The 22,259-nt window shown below is 44.7% G+C and overlaps 1 non-coding gene and 1 pseudogene across 1 annotated transcript; both read right to left on the reverse strand.

Annotated features, from left to right (window-relative positions):
* Positions 1–7,655: 7,655 nt before the first annotated feature.
* On the reverse strand, positions 7,656–7,784 carry LOC112425413 (small nucleolar RNA SNORA26; annotated as a pseudogene).
* Positions 7,785–21,147: 13,363 nt separating this feature from the next.
* LOC112425416 (small nucleolar RNA U13) lies at positions 21,148–21,254 on the reverse strand. The gene has a single exon (XR_003016469.2). It is a non-coding gene; the product is annotated as a small nucleolar RNA U13 (small nucleolar RNA).
* Between the last annotated feature and the right edge of the window lie 1,005 nt (positions 21,255–22,259).

Below are 22,259 nucleotides of genomic sequence, written 5' to 3' on the forward strand. Positions count from 1 at the left end.
AGGCAGGAGAATGGCGTGAACCCGGGAGGCGGAGCTTGCAGTGAGCTGAGATCCGGCCACTGCACTCCAGCCTGGGCGACAGAGCGAGACTCCGTCTCAAAAAAAAAAAAAAAAAAACGAAAACACTAAAAAAATATATACTTTAAACAAGTGAATTTGCAAGTCACTGACAGTCTCTTCTCCTGATGGCTTCCTGAGGTCTGTCGCTGAAATTCATCAGTCCCTTTCGGCTTCCTGCATGACCTCACCCTGTTCAGCAGCACGGAAGAATAGTGAGAATTTACTCCCATTAAGCAATCTCCTAAACAAAAAGTGGTTTGATAGGCAGTCACCTCAGAGACATAACTGTCCAGTGAAATCCAGACCATTTCCACAGGCATCTCTTCTGTGCTTGTCTGCAGCACTTACTCTAAAAGAAAACACTGGTGAAATTTTAAGGATTTCTCTATAATGTGGTAATTGGCATTTGAAATTGTCTTAAGTCTACATTGAAAAGTCATATGGTACTACTTTGGGAAAATATGAATCGACGTTTTAACAGAAATGCAGTTTCAGTGTTCCTCTAACACATACATACAACTTAAATGAGTGGTGGGTGCCAGGCCTGCTTTTAATGAATGGATCATTTGCAATGAACCTGATTGTGAACCCAATGCCTTACAAAGCAAATGCTTTAAGTGCTTAAACAGGTTGTTCCAGATTATATTTGAGGTCAATAATAAGAACACATTTCACTTTAATTTTTAACTTTACAATAGTTTTACTTCAATCGTGTTCAGAATTTTTTTTTTTTTTTTTGAGATGGAGTCTCACTTTGTCACCCAGGCTGGAGTGCAGTGGCGCGATCTCTGCTCACTGCAACCTCTGCCTCCCCAGTTCAAGCAATTCTCCTGCCCTCAGCCTTCCCCGTAGCTGGGACTACAGGCACTCACCACCACATCCAGCTAATTTTTGTACTTTTAGTAGAGACGGGGTCTCGCCATGTTGCCCAGGGTGGTCTTGAACCCCTGAGCTTGGGCAATCCATCCACCTTGGCCTCCCAAAGTGCTGGGATTCCAGGCATGAACCACCGTGCCCGGCCCCTGTTCAGAATTCTTGCACTTGTAGTGCAAGAGGGACAAGAATCTACCTCTGCACAAAGTTGCAAAATAATACTGTGCTTCTTTTCTTGTCTAATTTTCATAAACTCTTAACAATAGGCATGTTATTTCTGGAGAAACAAAATCACAGTTTGAATTGAATATAATCTTTATATATAATCTTACAGTGGGACTTTTTGCTCCTGAACTCCTGATAAGAACTTTCTATGTGACCCATGTCCAACTTGTGCAACTTATCTAAAGTAAGTTCACAAATGTATTTTCTCAAATAATACAATACATACTTCATTATAATAGCCCTGAATTTCCAAATAGGTTGAAAACAAAACTCCTTGTGAGTGCAAGGGGTAGTTTTTAAAAAAAATTCAATTAAGTGAGAAAATTTGGTGGTGGTGGTGGTGGGATTAGAAATCCTCATTTTGTTTTATTTTGTTTTCATAAGCACTTTAAATTGTCCCTCCGGAATCACGTTGTTTTTGAACGTGCACGGATGGTAGGATTCTTTCAGGTAAGGGCCAGGTCTTACTCATCTTTGTTTTCTCAGAAACCAGCATATCACTGTTTGAAATGATTGCCATGAAAACTGCCCTTCTCTCCGGTGTGTGGTCACAGTTTCTAACTGACAGGGATCTGAAGTACAGATTTTCAGTAGCTACTTACGAGTCACTATGCTGAGTCTGCTCGTTGCAGAAAACTGCCGGACTCAAAGCTCAGCTAAGCCCCCTTGCTGAGCTGCACCGAGCTTTACAGAGCAGCCCTGTCTGCACTGACCTTGGCCTCTGCCACTCTCCCAGGACACATGGTTTGTTTCTCTGAGAAGCAATTGTCATAATGCCACACTGGGCAGAACAGGCTTCTTCAGCAGTAGACCACAATCAGGAGGAAAGGAACACTCTATGGGGGACAGCGTTTCACCGGGTGGTTTTCCAGGGACGGTGCATTGGCAGCACCCACCGTGGGGTGTGTTGGCAGTGTTGGCGGCACCCACCCTGGCCGGGCCTGTGCCTCTGCAGGGCTGCGCCCTCCCCAGAAGGCAGTCCTTCCCGCCAGCCTTTCCCTAATGGATTTCCATTTCTATCGATTGGGGACTTAGATGCCGGCAAGCAATTAGTCCTCATCAGGCAGCAGGAGTTTCCTAAGGGGACTGCCAGCTAGTCTAATTGCTGGCAGCTGTGGGGACGCTCAGCTGCCAGGGACAGGCTGTTAACCCCCAGTGTCCCAGGCTCCAAACAGTCTCCTGACCTAGCACAGTTCCTCACTGTGGCATGAGTTTGGACATGGCTGTTCTTTATCTTGGAATACTCTGTTGAGAGATTTGCTTTACTCTTCAAAGACACTTTGAGATAAAATGTGAAGTGCTCAGCCCTGCTCTTTAGCAGGAAAATACCTCAGAGAGGAAAAAGCAAAGCAGGATTTACAAATGGTTTCTAGGCCAGCGTGGTAGCTCACGCCTGTAATCCCAGCACTTTGATAGGCGAGGCAGGTGGATCACCTGAGGTCAGGAGTTCAAGAACAGCCTGGCCAACACGGTGAAACCCCAACTCTACTGAAAATACAAAAATTAGTCTGGACACCTGTAATCATAGCTACTCAGGAGGCTGAGGCACAAGAATTGCTTGAACCTGGTAGGTAGAGGTTGCAGTAAGCCAAGGTCGCACCACTGCACTCCAGCCTGGGTGACAGAGAGAGACCTTGTCTCAAAAAAAATTTTTTTAATTGTTTCTATTATGGAAATTCTCAGAAACTCACAAAAGTAGGATAAGCCCCTATATACCCTATATATACCCCGTATACCTGTCCGTCAGCGAATTCTCTACCTTCCGCCATTCTTTTTGACTTATTCCCCCCACCTCCACCTTTTTCTTTTTACTAGAGAATTTTAAAGCAAATACCAGACATATCATTTTACTTATAAGTGCTTTAGTGTGTCCTTCTAATATAGTTTAATACAATTATTTTTTGAGACAGGGTCTTGCCTTGTTGCCCAGAGTGAAGTGCATTAGAGTGCAGTGGTTTGATCATGGCTCACTGCAGCTTCAAACTCCTACGCTCAAGCGATCCTCCCGCCATGACCTCCTAAGTAAGTAGCTGGGACTACAGGCATGCACCACCACCCCCAGCTAATTAAAAACATTTTTTTTTGTAGAGACACAGTCTTGCTATGTTGCCCAGCCTGGAAAAGATATTTCAAAAATAACCATAACATAATTACTACACCCCCAATAAACAATTCCTTAATATCACCCATTATTCAGGCATGTTCACATTTCCACAATGCCTCAAAAACGTCTTTTCAATGAAAAAATGGCCAACATCATTAGCCATCAGAGAAATGCAAATTAAAACCACAATGAGGGCCAGGCACAGTGGCTCATGCCTGTAATCCCAGCACTTTGGGAGGCCGAGGTGAGCGGATCACGAGGTCAACAGATCAAGACCATCCTGGCTGACATGGTGAAAGCCTGTCTCAACTAAAAATACAAAAATTTGCTGGGCGTGGTGGCGGGTGCCTGTAGTCCCAGCTACTCGGGAGGCTGAGGCAGGAGAATTGCCTGAACCCAGGAAGCAGAGGTTGCAGGGAAGCCGAGATCACGCCACTGCACTCCAGCCTGGGCAACAGAGCGAGACTCTGTCTCAAAAACAAAAAACAAACAAACAAAAAAACCAGACAATGAAATATCATCTCACCCCAGTTAAAATGGCTGTCATCCAAAAGACAGACCATAACAAATGCTGACGAGGATGTGGCAGAAAGGGCGCCCTCATACGCTGTTGGTGGGAAGGTAAATTAGTACAGTCACTATGGAGAACAGTATGGAGGTTCCTCAACAAACTAAAAATAGAGCTACCACATGATCCAGCAATCCCATTGCTACGTATATACGCGTGTATTACTCTGTTTTCACACTGCTGATAAAGACATACCCAAGACTGGAAAGAAAAAAGGTTTAATTGGACTTATAGTTCCACATGGCTGGGGAGGCCTCAGAATCATAGTTAGAGGCAAAAGGCACTTCTTACATGGTGGTGGCAAGAGAAAATGAGGAAGAAGCAAAAGCAGAAACCCTTGATAAACCCGTCAGATCTCGTGAGACTTATTCACTATCATGAGAATAGCATGGGAAAGACCAGCCCCCATGATTCAATTACCTCCCCCTGGGTCCCTCCCACAAGACGTGGGAATCCTGGGAGATACAATTCAAGTTGAGATTTAGCTGGGGAAACAGCCAAACCATATCAACCCCAAAGAAAGGAAATCAATGTATCAAAGAGATATCTGCACTCTCATGTTTATCGCAGCACTATTCACAATAGCCAAGGTTTGGAAGCAACTTAAGTGTCCATTAACAGACAAATGAATAAAGAAAATGTGGTACATGTACACAATGGACTATTAGCCAAAAAAAGAATGAAATTCTGTCATTTGTGGCAACATAGATGGAACTGGAGGACATTACGTTAAGTGAAATAAGTCAGGCACAGAAAGACAAATTGCACATGTCTCACTCATATGTGAGAACTAAAATTTAAAACAAACTCATGGGGATAGAGAACAGAATGATGGTTACCAGAGGCTGGGAAGGGTAGTGGTAGGTATAGGAGGGGAGTGAGGATGGTTAATGGGGGCAAAATACAGTTAGAATAAATAAGATCTAGCACAACAGGTGACTACACTAAACAATAATTTATTGTGTTTATACACACACGCACACACATACACACATATTTTGAGATGGAGTCTTGCACTGTCACCCAGGCTGGAGTGCAATGATGCGATCTCGGCTCGCTGCAACCTCTGACTCCTGGGTTCAAGTGATTCTCCTGCTTCAACCTCTCTAGTAGCTGGGATTACAGGTGCCTGACACCATGCCCGGCTAATTTTTTTTGTATTTTTAGTAGAGACAGGGTTTCACCATGTTGGCCAGGCTGGTCTCAAACTCCTGACCTCAGGTGATCCGCCTGCCTGGGCCTCTCGAAGTGCTGGGATGACAGGCATGAGCAACCGTGCCCAGCCATATTGTATATTTTTAAATAGATAAAAGAGTATAATTTTCCATGTCCCTAACACAAAGAAATGATAAATGATCAAGGTGATGGATACCCCACTTACCCCGATGTGATTATTACACATGGTCTACCTTTACCATCACATGCGCCCATGAACATATACACCTATTATGTACCCGTAACAATTAAAAATTAGGCCGGGTGCGGTGGCTCACAACTGTAATCTCAGCACCATAGGAGGCCAAGACAGAAAGACTGCATGAAGCCAGGAGTTCCAGACCAGCCTGGGCAACAGAGGGAGATGCGGTCTCCACAAAAAATAAAAAATTAGCCAGGAACGGTGGCGTGCACCTGTAGCCCCATGAACTCAGGAGACTGAGGCAGGAGGATCACTTAGACCCAGAAATTCAAGGCTGCAGTCAGCTATGATCGCTCCACCACACTTCAGCCTGGGCAACAGAGCCAGACTCTGTTTCTAAAAATAAAAGACCAAACACCTAAAATAATTAAAATGTCTTTTCAGTTTGTTTGTTGTTTTGGGGATGGAGTCTTGCTCTGTCACCCAGGCTGGAATGCAGTGGCTCAATCTCCGCTCACTGCAACCTCTGCCTCCCAGATTCAAGTGATTCTCCTGCCTCGGCCACCTAAGTAGCTGGGATTATAGGTGCCTAATACCACACCCAGTTAATTTTTTGTATTTTTAGTAGAGACGGGGTTTCACCATGTTGGTCAGGCTGGTCTTGAACTCCTGACCTCAGGTGTCCGTCCACCTTGGCCTCCCAAAGTGCTGGGATTCCAGGCGTGAGCCACTGCGCCCAGCCTCTTCAGGTTGTTTGAATCATCATCAAATCAAGGTCACCCTGAACTTAGTTGTGATTGAATGACGAGGTCATCATTTGTCCTACACAATTTTACAGTCTAAATGTGTCAGATTATATCCTCAGTGCTCTTTTTTTCTTTTTTTTTCAGATGGAGTCTCCCTCTGTTGCCCAGGCTAGAGTGCAGTGGCGCAATCTTGACTCACTGCAACCTCTGCCACCCGGGTTCAAGCGATCCTTGTGCCTCAGTTTCCCAAGTATCTGGGATTACAGGCACCCGCCACCACGCCCAGCTAATTTTTGTATTTTTAGTAGAGACGGAGTTTCACCATGTTGGCCAGGCTGGTCTCGAACTCCTGACCTCAAGCGATCCACCTGCCTTGGCCTCCCAAAGTGCTGGGATTATGGTCATGAGCCACCGTGCCCGGCCACCTCACAGTGTTTCTTTATGTGCTCCTTTAGCCCCCATATTTTCTATAAACTGGTAGAAAAATCTAGACCATTCATGACAGTTAGGTTTGATTTTTTTTTTTTTTTCAGGAATACCTTGGGCCAGGCATGGTGGTTCACACCTGTAATTCTGACACTTTGGGAGGCCAAGGTGAGAGGATCACTTGAGCCCTGGAGTTCAAAACCAACCTGGGGAATAAGACAAAACCCAATCTCTACACAAAATACAAAAAATTAGCCAGACCTGGTGCCACGCATCTGTGGTCCCAGCTACTCAGGAGGCTGAGGTGAGAGAATCGCTTGTGCCTGGGAGGCAGAGATTGCAGTGAGCCAAGATCGTGCCACTGCACTCCAGCCTGGGTGACACAGCAACAAAGAAATGCAAAGAACAAACAAAAAACCCAAGAATACTTTATAGGTGGTGCTGTGAACTTCCTTTTGCTTTTTATTCAGGAGGCACAAAATCTCTCACTATCCAATAATGTTAGAACTGATCAAAGAGTTCAAATGTTGTCAGCCTGACCCGTCTATTCTAAAGTTCCCTATTAACATTTCACCCAATAATTTTAGCAGATATTGATCATCAGTGGCTAGAATGATTTTGTTAGGGTTTACTAAATGGTAGCATTCCAGTGTTTTCATTCCTGTGGCATATATTAGCTGTAGCTCTTCTATAGAGAACTCCCCCGTCATGTTTGGAAGGGCAGCATAAATACTTGATTCCTTCCCTTTATTGATATCGAATTAATGAGTTGATTCCTTAAGTACCTTTAACTATGAAAATATTTTTGGAATATCATTATGAACTCATGGATTTTTGTACGTTCGATGTGTTTCAATTTTTGCAGTCCTACTTTCTAAAACTAAAGTTATCCCACGTTTATTCAATAATAGCCTTTTCTACCGGGCATGATGGCTCACGCCTGTAATCCCAGCACTTTGGGAGACCGAGGTGGGCAGATCACTTGAGGCCAGGAGTTTGAGACCAGGCTGGGCAACATGACAAAAGCCCCTCTACTAAAAATACAAAACAATTAGCCGGGCGTGGTGGCGGGCGCCTGTAGTTCCAGCTACTCGAGAGGCTGAGGCAGGAGAATCACTTGAACCCGGGAAGCGGAGGTTGCAGTGAGCCAAGATCATGCCACCACACTCCAGCCTGGGTGACAGAGCAAGACTCTATCTCAAAAATAATAATAATAATAATGATGATAATAAAACAAAAAATAATCGCCTTTTCAAATTTGTTCTGTTAGGACCCCTACTCCTTTTTTTTTTTTCCAGCTGTGACTTCAGACAGGATCCAAAGAGAAGTTTACAATCTCTTCTTTGGGTTTTACCCAAAGGGTAAAGAAAGCTTTACCCTTCTGTGTTAGCCTCTTAAAGCATTGCATCAGCCTTAACGGGGCCCAGGAAAGGGTCGTGTACCCTTCTGATTTGCCCTACTAGTCTTTGACATTTTTCTGTCCCGTGCTTGGAATAATAGTTTTCCAAGGTGCCATGTTCCTTTCAGTAGAACTGGGAATTACAATGTTCCTTGCTAACAGATCGTCATTTCTTCTTGTCCAGCTTATTATGTTTAAGGAGACAAAGTGAACCAGTATTAAATTCAGTCTGGTATCAGTATCCTACAAATGTAAATACATCTGCACCCATCTTAAACTGCTTCCTTCCTGCCCCAAAGGAACCAGAGTCTAAAACATGCTTTTGATGTCTTTACTTCCATTATCGCCTCACTCTCTCCAACCTTCAGCCTCATCCCCTCTGAGGGTGAATCAGAGATGCCCACTACTGCCTCCTGGTCCCCTATCTTATCTCCTCAACTGGATTGAAAGCTTTGGGACAGCAAGAATGACCTTTCTTACTCATTTTGAATCTTCCACAATGTTGAACACAGAGTATGTCCTCGCTAAGGTTGCAACTGAATTATCACAAGTCGCTGGCCATGCCACATACTTGGTGGTGACATGCTTTCTCTGCTCTTCATCAATCCCTCATCCAGGCACTTTTTCTCCAACATCAAAGAAGCTTCATCCCGCAACCGATTCATCGAAATGGAATAAAATAAAGCTCTGATTGGTTCTGTTCTGAAGAAGCCATGCATTAAGGAAGAAAAATCGTGCCTGGAAGTGCTGTCAGCTTCATTACAGGCTCCGCAGTCAGCCACGTGGGAGGGCAGTCGAATCCTGGAGAAGGAGTGGGTTAATGAGCAAAACCCCTCCCGTGGCACACTTGATCCCCCCCCACACACGTGGTGTTCTCAGAAGCCACACGATGGGGGAAATCTTTTCTCAGTTCCTTAATATTTCAGAAACAATACGCCACTACCAATTTCTCATCTTTTCTAACTCTCTGAGGAAGATTATTTCCGAGAACCAAATAAGAGGTCCATATAGTAAGGCAGAGTGAGCTCAAGAAGAACCCTGTGCACACCCAGATGGTTGTGGATGCGTCTCAGCAGTGGGGAGACCTCAGGAGAAGCGGGTAAAAACAGTACTGGTCCTCCGCACGGGAGGCATGGACCCCAGAAAGGAGCTTCAGAACTAACCCCTGTTCATGCTTCTTCATTGAGTTTCTACTCACATGCTTTGCCCATTGGCTATCTCGGTCTTTGTTCTGTAGTTGAAGTAGTTGAAGTCTTTACACACTAAGAATATTATATCAGCCTAGCCAGGGCATTTGGGATTCTTAGGGTTGAATAAACTACCCAAATTAGCTTAAGAGGGAAATTGGCCGGGCATGGTGGCTCATGCCTGTAATCCCAGCACTTTGGGAAGCCGAGGCAAGTGGATCACCTGAGGCCAGAAGTTCGAGACCAGCCTGGCCAACATGATGAAACCCTGTCTCTACTAAAAATACAAAAATTAGCTGGGGGTGGTGGCTGGGGGCCTGTAATCCCAGCTACTAGAGAGGCTGAGGCAGAAGAATCACTTGAACCCGGGAGGCAGAGGTTGCAGTGAACTGAGATCACGCCACTGCACTCCAGGCTGGGTGACAGAGTAAGACTGCCAAAAAAAAAAAAAGAAAGAAAGAAAGAAAGAAGAAAAGAGGGAATTCACTGACCCATAACTGGAAGCCCAAGAGTAGATCTACACTCAGGTGCAACAGGATCCAGGGACCCTATCAATAACTCAAACCTTTCTCTCCATTTACCTTTCACCTTCCCTCATCTCTGTTAGACTTGATGCCATCCTTCTGCAGTTAGCTTTTCCTTCCGTAGCCAGAATCACTGGCGGCCACAGGACACTCAGTCCTTCAGGCTTTGTCAACCCAAAGGTAAGGTCCATTCTTCTTGAACTCCAAAGCCAAAAAGAGACTCTCCTTAGGGAAAGGGGATGCTGAACAACCCAAAAAAGCAGATGCTCAGTACACTATTAACCCTTTTAGCATATATGTGAACTTCCTAGACCTCAGTTTCTCCATCTGTAAAATGGAACAATAATAGTACCTACCAGCAGTTGTTAGATAATGCATGTAAAACACCTAGCACCATTCCCAGCACATCATAACCCCTATATTCATGCTGGCTCTGGTTATTATTTTTATCATTATACGCCTTTCCTAGATGGTCATCTTTTCATTTTACTTATATCTCCCACTAAGTAGAACTTAAATTTTTTTCTGTGACAAAATCTAAAAATATTGTCTTTATGGCTTCTGGATGACGTCTTGTGTAGGAGTGACTTCCCTACACCAACATTACAAAAACATCCTCTTACATCTCCTTCTCTAGTATTTTTATAGTTTTATTTACTTATTTATTTATTTGAGATGGGGTCTCACTCTGTCGCCCAGGCTGAAGTACAGTGGCGCGATCACAGCTCACTGCAGCCTTGACCTCCCCAAGTTCAGGTGATCCTCCCACCTCAGTTTTTGTATTTTTAATAGAGACAGAGTTTCACCATGTTGCCCAGGCTGATCTCGAACTCCTGGGCTCAAGCAATATGTATTTCCTTGGCTCAAGCAATATATATCTGGCTCTTCTTCCACAAGCTATTTTTCCAAAACCATTTGTTTTGTTTTGTTTTGAGACAGAGTCTTGCTCTGTAGCCCAGGTTGGAGTGCAGTGGCACCATCTTGGCTCACTGCAACCACCACCTCCCAGGTTCAACTGATTCTCCTGCCTCTGCCTCCTGAGTAGCTGGGATTACAGGTGCCTGCCACCACGCCCAGCTAATTGTTGTATTTTTAGTAGAGATAGGGTTTCACTATGTTGGCCAGGCTGGTCTTGAACTCCTGACCTTGTGATCCGCCTGCCTCGGTCTCCCAAAGTGCTGGGATTACAAGTGTGAGCCACTGCACCCAGCCTCCAAATAAACTTTTAAATCAACTTATAAAGATACAATTTTAAATGAGTTGTATTTCATCTTAAAATTGCATTGAATTTATGAATCAGTTTGGAAAGAATTAGCATCTTCATAAGAATGAGCTTTCCTGACTAGGAAGCAATGCAGAGCTCCATTGATTCAGATATTCTTCATGTTCCTGAGTTTTAGAGAATAAACATAACAGAGAAAATAAACATAACACATTCACTCTTATTCCTAGTCTTAAATATTTCATGGTTTTGGTAGGCTTTTGTTTTGCTAATAAATAAAATTTTATTGCCATTAAGTTTTCTGATTTATCATTATTGCCAATGTTATTATTACTATGTTGTTTTTTTTTTTTTGACAGCGTCTCATTCTCCCAAAGTGCTGGGATTACAGACGTGAGCCACCGCGCCCAGCCTGCCAATACTATTAATCTATTCGTGTTTTACTCATAACTGGTTATCCTGTTGTGCTCTTTTTATCTGAAAAATTTTCAGTTAGTTGAATTATTCTGTTTTCTTTTGTTTTTTTTTTTTTCTGTCGCCCAGGCTGGAGTGCAGTGGCACGATTATGGAGCCTCGACCTCCTGGGCTCAAGTGATCCTCCCACCTCAATCTCCCGAGTAGCTGGGACTGCAAGCATGCGTCACTACGCCCAGTTAGTTTTGTGTGTGTGTGTGGAGACGGTGTCTAACTATGTTGCCCAGGCTGGTCTCAAACTCACAGGCTCAAGTGATCTGCCCACTAGGCCTCCCAAAGTGCTGGGATTACAGGTGTGAGCCACCGCACCTGGCTAGTTGATTCTTATGATTTCATAAATAACCAATCATATCATCCGTAAGCAATAAGTCTGTCATTTCCTTTTATAAAGTTAGTTTGCTCTCCTTATTTTCTCACAGTGGCTAGGCCTACAGTAAGATACTGACTAGTAGTAGAGCTACACAGCATCCTCGTCCTATTCTTGACTTTAAGGAGAATGGCTTGTGTTTTCACCTTTAAGTGTGGTTGCTGCTGTTTACTTCTTTATCAAAGTGAAGAAGTTTCCCTGTATTCCATTTTTTTTTTTTTTTTTTGAGATAGAGTCTTGCCCTGTCACCCAGGCTGGAGTGCAGTGGCTTGATCTTGGCTCACTGCAACCTCGGCCTCCTGGGTTCAAGTGATTCTCCTGGCTCAGCCTCCTGAGTAGCTGGGATTACAGATGCCAGCCACCATGCCCAGCTAATTTTTGTATTTTTAGTATAGATAGGGTTTCACCATATTGGTCAGGCTGGTCTTGAACTCCTGACCTCAGGTGATCCACCCACGTTGGCCTCCCAAAGTACTGAGATTACAGGCGTGAGCCACTGCGCCTGATCCCTTGTATTCCTAGGTTACTAAGGACTTTTTAGGACTGATTGTCGCATCTATTGAAATAGTTTTGTTTTTCTATGCTTATCTATTAATATAGCAAATTACATTGGTAGTAGATTTCACAATTTTATGTCTCCCTACCTATTAATTGTTAATTGATTACTGGATTTGATTTGCTAATGTATTATCTGGCATTTTAAATCAATGTTTATAATTTTCTTTTTAGTGTATCTTTGCCCAATTTTGTTATCAAGGTTATGCTAACCTTGTAGAATGAATTGAAATTCTTTCCATTTTTCCTCCTATTCTCTGGAGCAGTTAAATAACAAAAAAATTATGTTACCTATAATTTTTTGGAAGTTTCGATAGAATTTACCTATTAAACATGAAATTTGCTTGGAATATTTTGGGGAATAAATTCCCCAAATTTATTTTGAATAAAGTCAGAATTATTCTGACTACATTTCAATTTTTTTTTTTTTTTTTTTTTTTTGAGACGAAGTCTCACTCTTGTCCCCCAGGCTGGAGTGCAGTGGCACAATCTCGGCTCACTGCAACCTCCACCTCCTGGGTTCAAGCAATTCTCCTGCCTCAGCCTCCTGAGTAACTGGGACTACAGGAACCCGCCACCACGCCCGGCTAATTTTTTGTATTTTTAGTAGAAACGGGGTTTCACCATGTTACCCAGGATGGTCTAGATCTCCTGACCTCATGCTCCACCCGCCTAGGCCTCCCAAAGTGCTGGGATTACAAGCTTGAGCCAGTGTGCCCAGCATATGATCTTTTAATTTTTTTAAAGAATTTAATGTCTCTAATTGTCATGGCCTTGTCAAATTCTATTATTTCCAACAGGGCTTACCTTATTATTTTAAAGCTATACTGCTCAATTCATAAATAATTATTATTGTATCTTAATATATTTTATTAATATAAATATCTATTTTAGTCCCATTAATGCTTTTTGTCGTATCTATTGCAAGTCTTGCTTTCTTTATTTTTCCTTCTGTTTGTCCATCCTATACTTTCAGCCCTGCTGTGAAATTTCTGCTTTGGATGTACTTCATGTAAAAAGCATAACCTTTTAAATGCAATGTAAGTTTCTTTGTATTTTAATAGAATTTGGTCTATTTAACTGTTTTATTTGGCCTATTTAAGTTTTTAATGCTCCTCGATATGGCTGGTGTGATTTTTAATATCTTCATGTTTTCTATTTAGATGTATGTCTTGTAAAAAGCTTATAACTTTTTAAAGCAATCTGAGATTGTTTGTACTTTAATAGAATTTAATCTATTTAAAATTTTAATGATCCTTCTTGCTTTTTATGGTTTGGCTTTTTCCCCCTTCTGTGTTTTGCTGCTTTGATCTGATTTTCTTTATTCCTTTGCCCCCTCAATTTAGTAGTTCCACTCAATCTTGCTATTCTACTGACTATATTAATTTGACTTATTTTTTGTAGCTGCCCAGAAAACTCTATTTACCAATTAAGTGCTTAACAAATTATCTTGCTGAAAATGGTAACTACAATAGCAACAACATCCACAAAACGATCGAAACCTTCGAATCTGCTTCATCTCTCTGGCATCATCTGAAGCAGAATTAAAAGCCCAGATCAGAGTTTCAAAGTTCTCCAAGTTAACGTTCCCTCTCGATTCTCTTGCTGCCCACTCACTTGAGCTCTGCCGTCTTGTTTAACCTTTCTTCCTACACGCTGCCCACAACATTCCTTATTTGGATGCTTTTCTTTGAAATGAAACTCTCTCATTATCCATCTTATTACCTAGGTCACTCCAAAGCTCAGACGGTCTCTCTCCTCTCAGATTTAAAGGTAGAAAACATAAAAGTGGATTCAAACATTCATTCATTCTACTATCGCATTTGAGATTAAGAAAAAAAATTTGCCTTCTGTGCCAATAGTGCTCCCGCAAACATGGTGAAGGTTCCTCAAACCTTTGGGACTTTTTTTTTTTTTTTTTGAGAGCATCTCACTCTGTTTTGTTTGTCTGTTTGCTGGCTTGTTTTTTGAGACAGAGTCTCGCTCTGTCACCTAGGCTGGAGTGCAGTGGTGAAATCTAAGCTCACTGCAACATCAGTCTCTCGGGTTCAAGTGATTCTTCTGCCTCAGCCCCCTGAGGAGCTGGGATTGCAGGCGCTCAACACCACGCCTGGCTAATTTTTGTATTTTTAGTAGAGATGGGGTTTCACCATATTGGCCAGGCTGGTCTCAAACTCCTGACCTCAAATGATCTGCCTACCTCGGCCTCCCAAAGTGCTGGGATTATAGGTGTGAGCCACCATGCCTGGTCAACCCACGGGACTTTCTGTAAGAAGTGTGGCAAACACCATCCCCACAAAGTGACACAGTACAAGGACAAGGATTCTCTGTACACCCAGGGAGAGCGGGTTATGACAGGAAGCTGAGCGGCTATGGTGGGCAGACTAAGCCGATTTTCTAGAAAAAGGCTAAAACTACAAAGAAGATTGTGCTAAGGCTTGAGTGCGTTGAGCCCAACTGCACATCTAAGAGAGTGCTGGCTGTTAAAGATGTGAGCATTTTGAACTGGGAGGAAGGAAGAAGAGAAAGGGCCAAGTGATCCAGTTCTAAGTGTCATCTTTTGTTTTATTATGAAGACATAATAAAATCTTGAGTTTATGTTCAAAAAAGAAAAAGGAAAAAAAATTCATTTAACTAATATTGAACTTACTGAGCACGTACTATGGCCAGATACTGTTCTCGGTAGTGGGGGTGTAACAGTGAACAAGATGGGAGTAGGGAGAGTACACAGATAATAACAAGCACATCAACAGACAATTATATAATCTAATGTCAGGTGGTGACAGGTGCTAGGAAGAAAAATAATGAAGAGAGAGGTGACAGGTGGTGAAGAGGGTGCTGTTTTAGATGAGGTGGTGAGGGAAGGCATGTCTGAGGAGGGAGCATTTGAGCAAAGCCCAGATATTTGCAAGGCCCTTGGATGGGAGGGGACTGGCCTGCTCAAGGGGCAGCAGGGACTCGAGAAGCAACAGGGAAGGCTGGGAGGCAAATTCAGGGGGAGTGAGAGGCCAGGGCAGGAACAATCTGGAAGGTCGTGATAAAGATTTTTATTTTTATTTTTAATTTAATAAAAGTCATTGGAAGTCATTGGAAAGTTTTGTCCTGGGCAGTGCCATTCCCTGACTCATGCTCTGGAAGGATCACTCTGGCTGCTGTGCATAGAGTCAGTTGCCAGGGCCTGAGTGGACACAGAGAGCCAGTCAGGAGGCAACTTCTGCAGAGAAGACGCACGGCCTTGGTGGCTTAGACAGGCGGCCCCAGCGTCAGGGGGAGAAGTGGTGGAAGACGGCAGACGCACATTTCATGTTAGGCTGATGGCGTGGATGTAGAATGGGAGAGAAAGAATTAGGGATGACTACAAAGGCTTTCACCCCAGTAAAAAGAGGATAGCATTTACTCAAGAAAAAAAAGGAGGCAAGAAAACCTGGCTTCATGAAAACTGAGTTGCTGCGTGCACAGTTTGCATCTGTCCAAAGAGGGTGGTGACAGGAAAAGTCACAAAAGGCAGTGTGAAGTCATCTTCCATTAGTGCACAACTAGCAACAGCAAGCTCACTCAGGTAAACGTGAGGAAGACTAGAGAACCAGTCCCCAGCCAACTCTGACTAGTTCCTGGGAGCTGGCCAGTAAATGAGGCTCTGCTACGCAAGACTAAGTTTGTGGTTTTCCTATGACTTCTCTTAAAAATCAGTTTTATATGGGCCGTGTGTGGTGGCTCACGCCTGTAATCCCAGTACTTTGGGAGGCCGAGGTGGGTGGATCATGAGGTCAGGAATTCCAGACCAGCCTGACCAACATGATGAAACCCCATCTCTAGTAAAAATACAAAAACAATTAGCCGGGTGTGGTGGAGAGTGCCTGAATCACAGCTACTCAGGAGACTGAGGCAGGAGAATCGCTTGAACCCGGGAGGCAGAGGTTGTAGTAACCTGAGATCGCACCATTGCACTCTAGCCTGGGCGACAGAGTGAGACTCTGTCTCAAAAAAAAAAAAATCATTTTTGTATCCTTTGAATCGGCGTCTAACAATACCACATTACTTTTTGTCTTAAAAGTCCCCTCTTAGTAATGAAATTTTCCTTGGAGGTCAGTTAAAACTCGTATGCTATCCCAGTGCCTTGCAGCGGCTGCTGGACTCCCAGATGTCACACGCCCACTCAGGACCTTCAGTCCAGGCTCCTACTTGCCCTCCCTTTTGGTGGTTTATCACAAATAAATATCTTCAAAATATTCTATTGCTGTCAAATCTAACAAAATTATTGATACAGCAGCTTTGGGACTGTCACTTTCTAAAGACAAGAAATACTTACAATATCATGGTCTAAATAAAACAGATCGGTTACTCACTGCATACACATAAATCTAAGTTGGCCAAGCGCAGTGGCTCACGCCTATAATCCCACCACTTTGGGAGGCCAAGGTGGGCGGATCACTTGAGGCCAGGAGTTCGAGACCAGCCTGCCTAACATGGCAAAACCTTGCCTCTACTAAAAATACAAAAAAAGTTAGCTGGGTGTGGTGGTGCACATCTGTAGTCCCAGCTACTTGGGAGGCAGAGGCACGAGAATCGACTGGACCCAGGAGTGGGAGGTTGCAATGAGCCGAGAACGCGCCACTGCGCTCCAGCCTGGGCAACAGAGAGACAGTCTGTCTCAAAATAAATGAACAAACAAATAAATCTAATATTGATTCCTTCAGGTTTCACTTAAGGAGCCATGCAAGAGGATCACATTTTAAATGAATTGTAATTTGAGTTATTCCCATGGTTTTAAAAATACACTCTTGTTACATACAAATAATCTGCATAGGACACGTCTCCTTTTGCCTGGACAAGATATAAGCTCTTAACTTTGGGATTAGCGGAAGAACACTTTGGCACAAGGCAGAGGCCACTCGTTACTATTGAACTAAAGGGTTTCCAAAGGCCAGCTGCAGGTAGGCAGTGTGCAGTACCATGAACTGCCCTAGTTAACAGTTTGTATAAATTCATAGGAAAAACACTAAAACTCAATAGAAAAATGGGCCCAGTGTGCAAACAGGTAATTCCCAGAAAGTACACAAGTAACTTTAAAAATCATTAAAAGTGGTCAGCTGGGCCGAGCACGATGGCTCATATCTATAATCTCAGCCCTTTGAGAGGCTGAGGTGGGAGGATCGCTTGAGCTCGAGCCCAGGAGTTCAAGATCAGTAAACATGGTGAAACTCTGTCTCTACAAAAAATACAAAAATCAGCCAGACATGGTGGTACACGCCTGTAGTCCTAGCTACTTGGGAGGCTGAGGCAGGAGAATTGCTTGACCCTAGGAGGTCAAGGCTGCAGTGAGCCGTGATTGCGCCACTGCACTCCAGCTTGGGTGACAGAGTGAGACCCTGTCTCAAAAAAACAAAAATAAAATACAAATGGTCGGCCAAAGTGATAATCCAGAAGTGTAAACTAAAACAATATGAAACAGCATTTTAGTCATTCTAATTAAAGATAATAATAATAATGTTGGGGAAAATAGAATTCAATTTTCCTACACAGTGGCAGGGGGGTAAATCAGCACAAATGTGAAAAGCATTTTGGAAATCCTTAAAATCCAAACCATTTGATCTAGAAATTCCCCTTCTAGGAATCTATTTTAAGGAAAGTTTTAAGCAATAGAAAATTCTGTATTAAAAAAGACCATCAAGTTATTTCTAATAGCAAATATAACTGAAGACAACTTTACTACTTAAAAAGAGGAAACCGGATAAAGAAGTTCCAGTCCTGTGTATCCATATAATCAAATATGATGCAGCCGTTTGCAGTGACGTCTTTGAGACATTCTGCTTTTGACAAACTCTTTCGAAACTTAGTCCTCCAACTTGCCGACATCTACCTAACACCTAGATTTCCTGGCTCTACCGTGATAAATTCAGACTTTCTCCTGCTGCAGGCATTTACGTTATTTCCAAGGTTTTTTTCCCTTTTCAACAGCACTCAAGCAAGCATTTATGTGAATATTGAGATGTACACTAAAGACCAAGAAACATCTCAAAAGACAGTTTCACCGGGCACGGTGGCTCACGCCTGTAATCCCAGCACTTTGGGAGGCCAAGGCAGGTGGATCATGAGATCAGGAGTTCGAGACCAGCCTGGTCAACATAATGAAACCCCGTCTCTACTAAAAATACAAAAATTAGCTAGGCATGGCGGCGTGTGCCTATAATCCCAGCTACTTGGGAGACTGAGGCGGGAGAATCGCTTGAACCCAGGAGGCAGAGGTTGCAGTGAGCTGAGATCGCGCCACTGTACTCCAGCTTGGGCGACAGAGCGAGACTTCATCTCAAAAAGAAAAAAAAACAAGCAAAGCCGGGTGCAGTGGTTTACGCCTGTAATCCTAGCCCTTTGGGAGGCTGAGGCGGGCGGATCACAAGGTCAAGAGATCAAGACCATGCTGGCTAACATGGTAAAACCCCATCTCTACTAAAAATACAAAAATTAGCCAGGCATGGTGGCAGGCGCCTGTAATCCCAGCTACTCGCGAAGCTGAGGCAGGAGAATGGCTTGAACCCGGGAGGCGGAGGTTGCAGTGAGCCAGTGGGCCGAGATCACGCCACTGCACTCCAGCCTGGTGACAGAGTGAGACTTCAGCAAAAACAAAACAAAACAAAACAAAAAACACAAAGAAAGACACCTACAGCCCAATTCTGGCCTGGGGACCTTGCTGAGAGTGGCTGGGTCCCAGGCCGGTCCCACAAGCCCCCTGAGAGCGGCAGCCGCACAGGTCCTTCCAGAACTGGAAGCGATGTTCACAGCCACGCTCATTATCACCATTCCCAGGGCTTCAAATTTGTATCAGAATTTCCATGTTTATCTTCCCTAAAGTCTCCACAAACAAATCTAGGAACTGCTCAGGGACAAACTTAGTTGCTCCTGGGAAGAGAAATCCCCCCCAGGCGTGTACAGGCAGGCTTCTGCCACAGGGGACAAGGAGCAAGCGGAAGTTTTGTACAGGAGTAAGGAACGCCCACGTCTAGTTGAAGATGCAAAGGAAAACAGACAGACACGATCACCCAGCGTGGGCCCTGGCTGAGCCGGACACCACAGTAACTGCCTGGTAGCCATGTACCCATGTACGCACATTTTGGTTAGTTTGTTTCTTGTTGTAGCCAGTTGTTCTGCCCCACCCTCCACCACTGCCACTAATTCAAACTAGGAGGGCAAAGGAGGGAGGTGACAGCGGTGAGAGGGAGCAGGCTGGGTTTGGTTGTGTTCTTTTTTTGTTTTGAGACAGAGTCTCACCCTGTGCCCAGGCTAGAGTGTAGTGGTGCCATCTCGGCTCACTGAAACCTCTGCCTCCTGGGTTCAAGTGATTCTCCTGTCTCAGCCTCCCAGGAAGCTGGGATTACAGGCATGCTCCACGACACACAGTTAATTTTTGTTTTTTTGTTTTTTTGTTTTTTTTTTTTGAGACGGAGTCTCGCTCTGTCACCCAGGCTGGAGTGCAGTGGCCGGATCTCAGCTCACTGCAAGCTCTGCCTCCCGGGTTCACGCCATTCTCCTGCCTCAGCCTCCCGAGTAGCTGGGACTACAGGCGCCCGCCACCTCACCCGGCTAGTTTTTTGTATTTTTTTTTTTTTTTTAGTAGAGACGGGGTTTCACTGTGTTAGCCAGGATGGTCTCGATCTCCTGAGCTCGTGATCCGCCCGTCTTGGCCTCCCAAAGTGCTGGGATTACAGGCTTGAGCCACCGCGCCTGGCCAATTTTTGTATTTTTAGTAGAGACGAGGTTTTGCCATGTTGACCAGGCTGGTCTCGAAATCCTGACCTCAAGTGATCCACCGTCCTGGGCCTCCCAAAGTGCTGGGATTACAGGCATGAGCCACCCGTGCCCAGCCAGTTTTATTTTGTTCTGTTTTGATAGCAGAACTCCCTGTGACAACAGGAGCCTAAAGCAGCAATCCATTAGTCAGACTCTCCGGGCAAGTAATAACCACCAGCTCAGCGACAGACAGCCTGGAATCTACTCACCGGCTTGGAGGCAGGCGGTGGGTGAGAGTTTAGCACGAGGACAGCTGGCTCCTTCTCGCATGTGACAGTCCTGTGAGCCTATTACGGGGTCTTCAAGCTCCATCAGGCAGAACGGGGGCAGCTTCTGCTGCAAGGGGCACTCTGTGGGTTGGGGATACAGCAAGCTCCAGGTCATCCAGATCTCTCCGCATGGCCCCCTCCAAGCCACAGGACCCTGTGGAGTCTTCCTGAGGGGAGTCCTGCTGTTCATGAAATAGAGCGCAGCCTGTCACAGGTCGTAAACGGTACACAGGAGCCAGGCTGCACAGACCGGCAGCCCCACGCTGCCATTGTTGGAGATTCCCATTCAGAAGAGTCAGAAATTCCCCAGTTCTTTGAAAACATCTTAAGCCAAAACTTAAGACTTATTGTCTCCAGTGGTTTTTTTTGTTTGTTTTTTTTTTTTTTTGTTTTTGAGATGGAGTTTTGTTCCTGTCACCCAGGCTGGAGTGCAATGGCACAATCTTGGCTCACTGCAACCTCCACCTCCTGGGTTCAAGTGATTCTCCTGCTTCAGCCTCCCGAGTAGCTGGGATTACAGGTGCCCGCCACCAGGCTAATTTTATATTTTTAGTAGAGATGGGGTTTCACCATGTTGGTCAGGCTGGTCTCGAGCTCTTGACCTCAGGTGATCCACCTGCCTCAGCCTCTCAAAGTGCTGGGATTACAGGTGTGAGCCAGCATGCCTGGCCAATTTTTTTTTCTTTTCTTTTTCTGAGACAGAGTCTCACTATGTCGCCCTGGAGTGCAGTGGTGCGATCTTGCCTCACTGCAACCTCTGCCTCCCGGATTCAGGTGATTCTCCTGACTCAGCCACCTGAGTAGCTGGGATTCCAGGTGCCCGCCACCACACCCAGCTAATTTTTATATTTTTAGTAGAGACAGCATTTCACCATATTGGTGAGGCTGGTCTCAAACTCCTGACCTCAAGTGATCTGCCTACCATGGCCTCCCAAAGTGCTGGGATTACAGGTGTGAGCCACCACACCTGCCTCCAGTTTGTTTGTTTGTTTGTTTGTTTATCCAAGGTCAGGTCCAGAGTAATGTGCCAACATCATAATAAGGTTCAGAGAGTGGCACATCCCACACATGCCCGTGAACACTCAATCATCATGCTCGGGAACTACAGAGGGTCCTCCAGTGTGTTTAAAAGCAGCCAAACAACCCGCCAAGTTTAACCTTCTTGTTTCCATCACATTCCATGGCTGTCCCCTTTCATTCCCCACAAAGCCTTGCCTTCAACGGTTGGGACTGTCCAGATCATGACAAAGCCCTCATTGAAGTACCAGTTTTGCCCCTGGTGCCCACCCTTCTACACGAAATGCATTCTCTCTGTGATCAGACCCACTCATTTCAGATAATAAACTTCAGATCTCGCTTTTCCTGAAGGTCTGTTGCTTGGGACCACTCCTGGTACCAATGTGTAAGGGTCAGGATTTTTAGTTACCAAAAACAAAACTCAAAACACAATTCACCATGGCTAATTTAAGCAGAAAAAGACAGACACAAAAGATTTGCTAAAGACCTCAAGTAACTCACAGGCTCAACCCCCCTTGAGAGGGGTCAGAGGAAAAGTGTTGAGACTGAGCTTCCTGCGGCAACTCTCACGGCCATGGCCACAGCCTCTCCCGAGACCTGAGCCTGGGGGCGTGACTTTCCTGCAAGCATAGCTGAACCCAACATGGGCCTCAGGGACTCACTCTTGCCACCACTGCTGCCCCCAGCAGCCAGGTGTCACCGCCACCACCAGCACCAGCGGAGCAGGATCCGCACACAGAGCCTCTCCATCAACTGGCCCCTGTCATGTCAAAGCTTAAAACAGGTGCATCTGAGGGGTGTGAGCTGGGAAGCGTGTCCATGTCTCCTGGCAGAGAGGCTAGGAGTCTGAGTTCACACTTCTTTTTTTTTTTTTTCAGGAGGTGTCTTGCTCTGTTGCCCAGGCTGGAGTGCAGTGGCTCACAATCTCGGCTCACTGCAACCTCTGCCTCCCGGTTTCAAGTGATTCTCCTGCCTCAGCCTTCCAAGTAGCTGGGACTACAGGCATGCACCACCATGTAGAGCTAATGTTTGTATTTTAGTAGGATGGGGTTTCACCATGCTGGCCAGGCTGGTCTTGAATTACTGACCTCAAGTGATCCA

Source organism: Macaca nemestrina, chromosome 4 (genome assembly GCF_043159975.1).
Source record: "Macaca nemestrina isolate mMacNem1 chromosome 4, mMacNem.hap1, whole genome shotgun sequence".
Lineage (NCBI taxonomy): Eukaryota > Metazoa > Chordata > Mammalia > Primates > Cercopithecidae > Macaca > Macaca nemestrina.